This window comes from Rhinolophus sinicus, linkage group LG01, assembly GCF_036562045.2.
Source record: "Rhinolophus sinicus isolate RSC01 linkage group LG01, ASM3656204v1, whole genome shotgun sequence".
In the NCBI taxonomy this organism is placed as follows: Eukaryota; Metazoa; Chordata; class Mammalia; order Chiroptera; family Rhinolophidae; genus Rhinolophus; species Rhinolophus sinicus.
This window is the reverse complement of record NC_133751.1, coordinates 191,541,775-191,553,656: the sequence shown is the minus strand read 5'-3', so window position 1 is coordinate 191,553,656 and position 11,882 is coordinate 191,541,775. Positions and strand designations below refer to the sequence as shown.

At 46.5% G+C, this 11,882-nt stretch overlaps 1 pseudogene; it reads left to right on the top strand.

Moving 5' to 3' along the window:
- Window positions 1-1,475: 1,475 nt before the first annotated feature.
- On the top strand, window positions 1,476-1,972 carry LOC109445097 (putative fatty acid-binding protein 5-like protein 3; annotated as a pseudogene).
- The last annotated feature ends 9,910 nt before the right edge of the window (window positions 1,973-11,882 follow it).

Sequence of the window (11,882 nt, the reverse complement as noted above, 5' to 3'; positions counted from 1 at the left end):
TACATTGCAGATTCCCAGGTCCCACCATACTGAACCACAGTCTCTGGGATGTGACCTTGAAATCTGCATTTTTCACAAGCTCCTCTGGTGATTCAGATTTGTTCTCAAATCTGAGAACCACCCGGCTACAGAAATACATGGCTAGCTGTCTTAGATCAGATGCCCAGAAGCAGACCCTGAGAGGAGGGTTCTTACAAAATGATTTATTATGGATGTGCCCCCATGAAGGGCCAATAAGGAAATGGTGGAGCAAGACAGGAAGAGAGAAACAGAGCAAGGGGTGGGCTCAGAAGAAGTCCTGCAGAGGGTGGCTTTTGCCTGGTCCCCCAGGGACTCCGAAGTCATGACTCCAGGGTCAGCCACCCCAAGTCCTTCGAGTATCAAGACCATGAGAACATCTAAGACTGTTAATTTGCTGGTCAAAACTGGGTTTTTTACTGGTGAAATGAGTGACTTGTTTATTCCATGAAGAATGATGGAAAGGGGTTCTTTTTGCGAAATTAGAAATTCACAATATATAGATTGGGTAATTTAGAAACACTCCCTACCTTGCATAAGGAGGTATAAGAACCCAAGGAGACCCAGGCCTGAGCCTAGAATGGCTTCTGGGCCTTGGCTCTAAGCAATGCTTTGTCCAGCCATTGGTCAAGAGGATTTCTGATGGCCTAATGTTATCAGCATAATAGGAGCTGCCTTGGAACTGCCTTGGAACTGTATGGTTTCTGCCTTGAGTAAACTTTCTGAGGGAGGTCAGAGCATCTACAAGGATGCATGTAAGCTAACAAAGCAAACGTGCAATCAAGCTTGCTTGACCATGAATGCTTATATGAGAACTGTAGGTGTGAATCAGGTCCTCACCCAACTCAAGCTTCTTTGGCTGTACCATTAATTACCAAAAAGCACCTAAGAATTGTGCTTGAGCAGATCAACTCAGGTTGGCTATGATGGAGATGACAACCTGGGAATGACACAGGTCTCATGGGATGAGCAAAAGACATTTGCAGGCATTCATAATTGCAGGTGGGGTTCCCAAGGCCACCTACTTCAGGTGCTTGTTAAAGAGTAAATTCCTGAGCCCCTCCCAAGACCTACCTGAGCCCCTCCCAAGAATCATAATCAATGTGGAGGGAGGGGGGCTGACAACTGGAGTTTTTTAGAAAGCATCCCAATGGTTTTCTGCACACTAAAATTTGAGAACCACTGCTAAGGAAATTTCTTTGCACTACTCCGTCCTCACCCCCAGTGTCAAAGCTGATAGCTGGTGTGGTGGATTTCCAAATTTTTTTCTTGATTGCATCTCTGGGGCGACTTTTGATAGAGAGAAAGCCCTTCAGGAGGCGGAAATTGTCAGAAAGAGGAGGGTTGGAGTTTTGTGAACCGCACTATTAAGAATTCAAGCAGAAGGACACAACTCCCATTGGCTACCTGGTGTCTACTCCCTGAGCCAGACCCTGCTCTGCCCACCCTGAGAGCCCATGCCCACTGGGGCCACCACTCAGCAGATGGGAGAAAGATGGCGCCTGGAGGAGAGCGTAGGCTTTGATGAACACATGAAGGCAAGAGAATGGCTCTATGAAAGATGGGTGCAATTCTCAGACCAGATTGTGCCATCTCCACTGATGACAAAGGCCTCACCATAAAAAACTGAAAGCACTTTGAAAACAATACAGTTCTTTTTTTTTTTGCTTTGTTTGTTTGTTTTGCTTTTGTAAACCAGGAGGGAAATTTGAAGAAACTACAGCTGATGGCAAAAACACACAGATCTGCAACCTTACAAACAGTGCACTGGCTCAACTTCAGGAATAAAATGGGACAGGAAAATACAGTAACAGGAGAAGTGGGAAATGGCAAATTAGTGGTGGAATGAATAATGAACCATGCCACCTGTACTCAGATCTATGAAAAAGCAGAATCAAAATTTCATCCTCAATTTCGATGGCAATTAGCTGTGAAAATGAACAAGCTCAGTTGAAACCTCCACACTGCTTTTTTTTCATTACTATGTTTAATTATCTTTATCACAGTCATTTTACATGCAACTATTTCAAAGTGCTGGTTTAATTAGGATCAACCTTTTGGTTAGTAAATAAACACGTTTTTGTTAAAATAAATAAATAAATAAGAATTCAAGTATATCTGGTCTTTCTGTTTGGGCCAGCCCGGTGGCTCAGGCGGTTAGAGCTCCATGCTCCTAACTCCGAAGGCTGCCGGTTCGATTCCCACATGGGCCAGTGGGCTCTCAACCACAAGGTTGCCAATTCAATCCCTCGAGTCCCGCAAGGGATGGTGGGCTCCGCCCCCTGCAACTAAGATTGAACACGGCACCTTGAGCTGAGCTGCCGCTGAGCTCCCAGATGGCTCAGTTGGTTGGAGTGCATCCTCTCAACCACAAGGTTGCCGATTCGACTCCCGCAAGGGATGGTGGGCTGCTCCCCCTGCAACTAGCAACGGCAACTGGACCTGGAGCTGAGCTGCACCCTCCACAACTAAGATTGAAAGGACAACTTGACTTGGAAAAAAGGACTGGAAGTACACACTGTTCCCCAATAAAGTCCTGAAAAAAAAAGAATTTGAGCAGGAGGCAAGAACCCAACAGAGCTTCTTGCTATGATCCCAACAGCAGAGTTACTGTGCAGGTATACGCTTGTATGACTTTGTAAAGTCCTGACATCTTTATCACTTCTCCCACCTTCTGTAATACAAAGATGCAGGCAGTGAGGGTGGGAGGTGATGGGCTTATGTTTGGTGACACTGAGGGAATTGGTTAAAGCCAGCATTTGTTGGAAATAAAGCAGAAACGGAAACAGAACGGAGGGTGACAGTTCCCCAAAACAGAGAGAGGAGGGAGCTATTCTAATGAACAAAAATATTAGGGGCCACCATGGCCGTGCAGGGACCCTGAGCCAGGCGCTGAGTGCTTCCCTTACCTGATCCCATTTAGTTCTCCCAAGAAGCCAAAGGTTGTGTCTAGTTTTTCTCTCTACAGATAAGGAAACCGAAACTCAGAAGGGTGGAGTGACCTACCTGGGTCCCTCAGGTGGAAAGTGGCAGAGTCCTGGAGGTGACCTGCGTCAGAAAGTGTTTCAGGTACAGTGCGATATAGCAAAGCCCTTGAAGAGGAAGGGGGCAGGAAAAGCTGGAGAACTGAGAACCGAGGGGGAGCAATGAGATTGGAGCACAGTGGGGAGCAGTAAAACTTGGTAAGGGAGGCAGCCCTCCCTTGCCGGGAAGTCCTCCAGAACACAAACCAACAGTTAGTCAGAGGTACTCTCTTTGTTCCCTTAGATTCTGATCAAGGGGAAGAAAACAGAAAAGAAAAAAAAAAGAGAATGTGAAAAAAAACACGCCTTCCCAGTGAGTGCCCAATTACAAAGTTGAGACACAGCAAATCTTGAGACCAGAACCTGCAAGCTCAGCAGCTTCTAAGTCCAGTTTGCTTCAGATTTCAATACTTGAAAAAGCGGAGATCCCAGGAATCTCCTCCCTCCCTTTCTTTCTTCCTTCCTTCCTTCCTTTCTTTCTTCTTTCTTTTATTTACTTTTTATTGAGCTTAAATGACAAAAACATTGTATAAGTTTGAGGTATACAACATGTTGATTTGATACACTTATATACCGTGTTTTCCCGTAAATAAGACCTAGCCAGACCATCAGCTCTAATGCGTCTTTTGGAGCAAAAATTAATATAAGACCCAGTATTATATATTATATTATATTATATTATATTATATTATATTATATTATATTATATTATATTATATTATATTAAAGACACAGTCTCATATTATAGTAAAATAAGACTGGGTCTTATATTAATTTTTGCTCCAAAAGACGCATTAGAGCTGATGGTCCAGCTAGGTCTTATTTTGGGGGAAACACGATATTATTGATTGTAATCACCATGCCGTGCATTAGAGCTCCAGAATTCATTCCTCTTCCATTTGCACACTTGTGCACTTTAATATCTCTCCTTTACCCTACCCTCAGCCCCTGGGAACTGCCATTCTACTCTGTTTCTACCAATTCAGCTGTTTTAGGTTCCACGTATAAGTGATATCATACAACATTTGTCTCTCTGTCTGACTTATCTCACTAAGCATAATGCCCTCTAGGTCAACCCATGTCACTAATAACAGGATTTCCTTCTTTCTCATGGCTGAATTTTATATTATATATTTTATATAATATATATAATTATGTATATTATATATTATATATGTATATACACCTATATATCACATTTCTTTATCTATTCATTCATTTACGGGCACTTAGGTTGTTTCCATATCTTGGACATTGTGAATAATGCGTAATGAACATAGGAATGCAGGTATCGCCTCCATATCCTGTTTTCACTTCCTTTAGATATATAACCGGAAGTGGGATTGCTGGATGATATGGTAATTCTATTTTTAATATTTTGAGAAAACTCCATACTGTTTTCTGTAGTCACTGTACCCATTTACATTCCTACCAGCAGTGCACAAGCATCCCCTTTCCTTCAAATCTTTGTCAACACTTATCTCCTGTCCTTTTGATGACAGCCATTATAACTGGTGTGAGGTAATATCTCACTGTGGTTTTGATTTGCGTTTCCCTGATGATTAGTGATGTTGAGCATCTTTTCATGTGCCTGGTGGCCATCTGTATGTCTTCTTTGAGAAAATGTCTATTCAGTTCCTCTGCCCCTTTTTTATTTTTATTTATTTATTTATTTATTTTTAAATATTTTATTGGGGAAGGGGAACAGGATTTTATTGGGTATAGTGTGTACTTCCAGGACTTTTTTCCCAAGACAAGTTGTTGTCCTTTCAATCTTAGTTGTGGAGGGTGCTGTTCAGCTTCAAGTTGTCCTTTCAGTCTTAGTTGTGGAGGGCGCAGCTCAGCTCCAGGTCCAGTTGCCGTTGCTAGTTGCAGGGGGCGCAGCCCACCATCCTTTGCGGGAGTCCAACCGGCAAACTTGTGGTTGAGAGGACAGGCTCCAACCAACTGAGCCATCTGGGAGCTCAGCGGCAGCCCAGCTCAAGGTGCCGTGTTCAATCTTAGTTGCAGGGGGTGGAGCCCACCATCCCTTGCGGGATTCGAGGAGTTGAACTGGCAACCTTGTGTTTGAGAGCCCACTGGCCCATGTGGGAATTGAACTGGCAGCCTTCAGAGTTAGGAGCACAGAGCTCCAACCACCTGAGCCACCGGGCTGGCCCCTTCTGCCCCTTTTTCAATTGAATTGTGTTTGTTTTGTTATTGGGTTATATAAGCACTTTATGTGTTTTGGATATTAACTTTTTATCTGACATATAGTTTGCAAATATTTTCTTTCATGACATAGGTTGCTTTTTCATTTTGTTGACGGTTTCTTTTGCTACGCAGAAGCTTTATAGATTGATGTATCCTTTCTTTTCTTTTATTCACACATGCAACAAATATTGCTGGCACCCTCTGTGAGCCAGACACTCAGGAAACAATTTCCCAAAGATCTTCCCTTCCATTATCTTCTCTGATCCTGACATCCACCCCAAGAAGTGTGAAATATCAGCATTCCCATTTTAAATGGGAATTCCCGTTTTAAACTGTCAGAGTTCCCACAGCTGGTCACTGAACACATGTGGACTTGAACTCAGATCTCTCTAAGTCTAAATGCCTTGTGTTTTGTTGTTTTTCCCATAACCTAGAGTCTCCCCCTCACCTTTTCCTTTCTGAGGCAGCTGTTGAGCAAACTCAGCCAACCCCATGTGCTCCACCCCCACCCCTGCCAAGGTTGCCATCGGAGGAGCAACAGGCCAGGACAGTAAAGAGCTCTTTGGCAGGCAGCCCTGAGTGTCCCGGGTCATGGGCCACACCAGTGCTGGCCTCCAGGATGAGCTCAGCCTGCTCCCCACTCCCACCCACCACTGAAGTTGCAGGGAAGCAGGAGACCAAAGGATAGAACATGTTAACCATCTGCAAACCTCACACTTGGGAGGTGTGAACACTGAAAACCAGAACACGGTGTGCACTCACTGGACCAGGGGCTAGGCACAGCCAGAGGAAGCTGCTGGGGGGGGGTGGGGGGAGCAAATAATGGGAGAGGAGAAAGGAAGACTGGAGGGTAGAGGGAGGATATGGAATTGACCGGACACAGGTCACTGAGAGATGAGTGGTCTGATGAGCCTGGTTTGAAGAATTTTCAGCTTCACCAGGCATTGGCACGGAAGGCTCACTACCCCAGCCTTCTTGCAAGGAGTCTGGACTGGGCTGCAGGGAGGGAGGGCCCTGCCACGGCCTCACAGAGCTGAGGGGACCAAAATGGATAGGAAGACGAGGCTGACCTCTGAGGGGAGGTCTGGATGGGGCAGAGGCAGGACGTGCTCTGGCCTGAAAAATGCGTTTGGCAGCAGAATCTAGAATTCAGCCTGACCCAGAGCTTCACCACGTGTTCTTTTCTGTTTCTGTGATGACCAAGATAAAGAGGGAGGAAAACAAACTAATGAAACAGGCAGAACTCCTCTCTCACCTCCCTTGACCCCGTAGAAAGCAATCCCATTAGGAGACGCGAGGTTGGAGACAGCACACGAGCAAGTTCAACATAGGGCTCCACGCTTCACCCTGGATTGGGGAAGAGCACCCCTGCCACCTGAACAGTAGCTGGTAGCCAGCCCCACCTCTTCCCACTCCCAGCCCTGGGTTTGGGAAAATGATCAGGATAAGCTGCCCCAGAGCTGGATGCCAGCACAGGTCATCCAATCTCTGGAAGCGAAGGCCCATCCCCTTATCTCCGCAGCTGTTAGGCAGCCTCAGCAAGAACAGGCTCTGGTTACAGGGTATAAACAGGCCACAGAGGCAGCTGGCTCTGGTCTGGCCCATGCCCTTGGCTCTTCTGACATGGGGGGTAGGGGGAAGGCCGGGAGGGGGTGGAGGTGGGATTTACAAGGTGGGCAGCTCCCTCTCTGCTCTCTAACTTCTCTCCTAATGTACTCCTCTGGATTTTTTCCAGTGACTACAGAAATCCTTTCCCAGGGTAGTCATGTGTACAGGTGCCCGTGACCTCGGCGTGGGCTGGGGACACGTGAGCAGCACATCCTACAAGTCCATCAGGTCAGAACTGGGCTGCTTTAGGCGAGGCCATCTCGTCATCCATGTGCTTACACACAGTCCCTTTCACTTGAGCAACAGACACACATGTGTATTTGCCTTCCTCTCAACCCATACCCATGAAAAAGAAGGTCTGTATGTTTGTGGTTCTGTGGGTCCCCTTGTTGCACCCAAAATGGCGTCCTGTACCTTTGGAGAATTTAACCAAGAACTACAGGTGATTCAGGTATGTGTGCACAGCAGGGGCTTTCAGAGTTCACTTTGCAAACCCAACAGAAGGGGTCTCTCTCTCTCTCTCTCTCTCTCTCTCTCAGAGAAAACAGAAATCCAAGGCTGGTCTTATTACCAAAGTGTCCCCATATCCTTCAGAACCAGGACCACCAGGCTGAGACTCTTCTGTCTGGTGGCTGAGAACTTCAGAGAGATGACATCAGGGGGCTCAGCCAGGTCTATGAATTCTGAATACAGTATGTGTGTCCCAAGTAGAGCAGAAGAAACCACTGGAAGCCAAACCAAATAGTATTGATCTGAGCAGATTGATCAGCTATCAAAAGGGCAGAAAGATTAACACAACTCAGCCTCGGGGCCACCTCAAGATTCCTAATTGGCAGGCGTGTGGAATTTTCCCTGTAGCTTATTTAACAATCATTATGGCTCAATTCTAAGTCACTATAAGGAGTTAGGTTACCACTATTCAATAGCTATGTGATCTTGAGTGTCTCCTCTCCATTAGCTTGTCTCCTTCCCATAAAATTCAGGGGTCTAATCAATCTATATGTGCTGATCAATCCATGCAAATGAATGAATTGCAACCTTTCTCTCATTTGGATAAAGTGAAAGACAGGTGACTAAAAGCCCGATGTAAGGTAGGAAACAACTCCCAAAGGGAAAGACAGAAAGCAGAGGAGGAAGGGACAGAACACATATTTCAAAACACTGAGCTATGGGGTCTGAAGGAGGCCGTGTGCACTTCCAGCAAGGCCAGTCCAGACCAGGCCGGAACTCTGTAGTTTCAGTTACCGTGCTTTCCTGAAAATAAGATCTACCCCGAAAACAATCCCCAGTTAAGATCATCAGCCAGACGGACACATTTAGTACATCACGACGATGTTCTAGAAGATGACATGGCTGTATCTGAATAAATATAGATTGCTGTACATGAAAAAATAAGACATTTCCCTATAAATAAGCCCTAATGCACCTTTTGGAGCAAAAATTAACATAAGACCCAATCTTATTTTCAAGGAAATACAGTATATGACCCGGTCTTATTTTTGGGGAAACAGAGTATGCAGCTTTCTATCATTTACGAAGTCAGTTTGTGTAGCTTTTGGGGTGTGTGTGTGTGTGTGTGCGCGCGTGTGTTTTCAGTTGACTGACTTGATACTTCCTTCTTGGAAGGAGAATTTTTCCTCGCTTTAAAAGGTGTTTGTTCATCATATACAAAATAAAGAAAACCTTCCATCTCACAAACATGCACTATGTGCAGCAGTCAGTAGCAGGGAGCCCAGCCCAGTATCTCCCCTACTAGACAATGTAATTTAGCAATAAATCCTGCACAGCACAGCAGGGAGCACCAGGACCACTGCCCTGCCCAGAGGCCAGGCCCGGGGGCCACCCTGCACTGAGGTGAGGCGTGCCCTGGGCCTCACTCTGCATCCAACCCTCAGCCCCTCCTCACCTAGAACTTTAACCCCCTTTGTGGGCACACTTGTAGAAGTACACACCACACACACCACACACACATCACACACACCACACACATCACACACCACACACACACATCACACCACACACACCACACACACACACACCACACACACCACACACACACACACACAGACCACACACACCACACACACCACACACACACACACCACACACACACCACACACCAACACACACACACCACACACCACACACACCACACACACCACACACCACACACACACACACACACCACACACACCACACACACCACACACACCACACACACACACACACACACACACACACACACACACCACACACACACACACACACACACACACACACACACCACACACACACACACACACCACACACCACACACACACACACACACACCACACACACACCACACACCACACATACCACACACACCACACACACACACTCACACACCACACACACACACCACACACACCACACACACCACACATACCACACACACACCACACACACACCACACACACACAGAGGCTTAATAAATGCACAGTGGATGAAAACAGTTACAGATTTAAGGAGCTGTTCGTCTATTCAGCAATTACTGAACACCTATAGTGTGCAGGTGCCTGTGTTAAAATCAGGCCAATTGTACAAATTCATCTGCGCAAGCAGAGAAAACTTGATTCAGGGCTGTTTAGAAATTTAATCAAAGAGCTAAACTATTTTTAAAATAGCCCTGAATAATGTTTGTGTATTTTCCCCCTACACTTGGACAGTCAGGCATAAGGACCTTGGCATAAAAATGTTCTTGAGATCCAAGCTGGGGTGAGGCCTCTGGCTAAAATGATCTGTAAGCACTTCCAGTCCTTTCCACACTCCTGGAAGGTTTTTAAGGGAAGAAGAAGAAGAAAAAGAAACATCCTTGGGTTTCGATAAGCACTCTCTGTACTTGCACTTGCCTCTTCAAACATGGTTGGCCAGAGAGTCTGCTAAAAATATAGTGAAAGAAGCGGGGGTGATGGTGCGGGGGAGACAGAGAATTTAAAAAATGAACCCTGTTCTTTTCTGACTGCCTCCCACCGCAAATTTACCACAACTTTCAAGCGTATCACCATCTGCCCCACTTCTCAGCCCTGTTTTGGCACTTGACTTGGGTAAATTATTTTTTAAGTGAAAGGGAAAAATACTCTCACTTCTATTCTTTCTATGGGGCTCGAGAGTCTCTGAGATGGAGAACAACTCTCTGGCTTTAAGCGGGACTGTGTACTAAGCCGGCCACCTCCCAGGGGTGAGTGCAGTGGCTGGACGATGGACCCATTTTGTGGGTAGCAGAACCCACTAGATCCCAGAGGTACCCAGGAATCAGTTTAATAGGCTTCCAAAGGGCCAGCCAGCTGGGAAGACCCAAATGTCCTGTTTCTCAGCTTCCAGGATTGTCCTTGGAGTTTGCCCAAAAGGCAGAGAGAAGGAGAGCACAGCAGGAGCAGTCCAGTAGCCTGGTGGTTAGCTCACTGGGTTCCTTGGGGCTGCATTAGCTCTTCCCTTTCGGCCAAAGCCGAAGGTTCCTGCAGCAGGCTGGGCCTGCCTGTGCTGGGAGAGCTGAGTCATCCACAGGACAGGAGAGCAGCGGTTATAAATTATCCTGTGTTTAAAGATGGCTTTCTAAAACCCTGGCTTTGGGCTTGGAGTCTTTATTTATATCTCTCACAGGAATATTTTTCAAACTCATGACAGTGCACTCTGCATCGCTTTGGGGACACTCCAAGCACCTGGTTTCCTCTGTAATGAGCCCTGCAGGCGACAGGCCCCCAGAGGTCCTGGGCCTGGGCTCCAGGTCGGCGAGGGCTCACACCCACATGTACATCTCCTTGCTGCCAGGCCAGGCCCCCGTCTCGTGCTTGGAATTATGTCTACCTGGGCTGGTTCAGTATCACATGCATTTAGACACAGACACACCGACACACACAGACACACACACTCTCTCCAAACGCAGACTACTATGAACGCACAGCTTCTCTGTGCATTGCTGAGACAGCCTTTGCTCAGGATGAAACATGCAACCCCCAAGAATGGCTCCTCAGATTGCAGGGCCCTCCAATGCCCACCTCTCCTCTCAGGAGCATTTGGCAAGTGACTGACAAATTTTCATTTCCTTTGGTAACTTGGTTTTATGTTACTGTCATTGTTGTTCTTGCTTGTACCTCAAGAGGTGTCTATTGAGGACCCATAGACTAGAAGCTACCAAGCAGTTCACGCCCTTGAGAACCATTTCTCAACCGACCCTCACAAGTCAGAGTAAAGGAGCCACGTAGACAGCCCTCCCTCTTGGATTATCGGAGAAGGAAAAGCAAACTTCTTTGAGAGGAGAAAAGGGAGAAGGTTTTCTCTCCTGCTAGCAAGTCTTGATTTCTTTCACCCACCTGCAGCCCACACTTCCACGCTTTCTGTATCTCAGTCCTTAGACTTTTCTTTTTCTTTCCTGCTTTGAAATTTGATCATTTGGGGCAGTTTGGTAAATTCCTGGTTGTTAATTTATTTCCCTTGGTTTATTGACCATTATTTGTTCTTTTCAAACTCTCTTCAAGATAAGAAGGGCTTCATTCTTCCCATTGTACCGAGGTCCAGAGAAGACAAAATCCATCTCCTGGGGTCCCAGAGGGTGTGACGGATCTGAGTCCAACCCTGTCCCCAGACCCTGTTCCTTCTGAGACAATGAACCCAGGACACACTGTGCTCCCTCTAATTCATCCAGCACAACATCTGCCCTCTGAGCCCTGGGCCCCCTCATCAGCACAGAACTGACCCCAACACTCACTCTGCCACATTTCTGGGAACCAGAACACCACAAAGTTTTGAGGCTAGGTCTTATGGGGTTGTCCTCACCTGTCGGCAGAAGGGATGGTGAGGGCCTTACGTGTGGCAGCAGTGAACCTATTGTTGATTGAAACATAATGCCAGAAATTTGCAATCACATCAAAGTCCTACTTTGGGTAACATAGTAGTCTCCCCGTTCCTCCCTCTCCCCACCCTGTTCCCCCACTCATTTTAAGCACCTGCTGTTCACACACCCTTCATCCTCTTATCCCACTGTCATCTCCAACTGTCTTC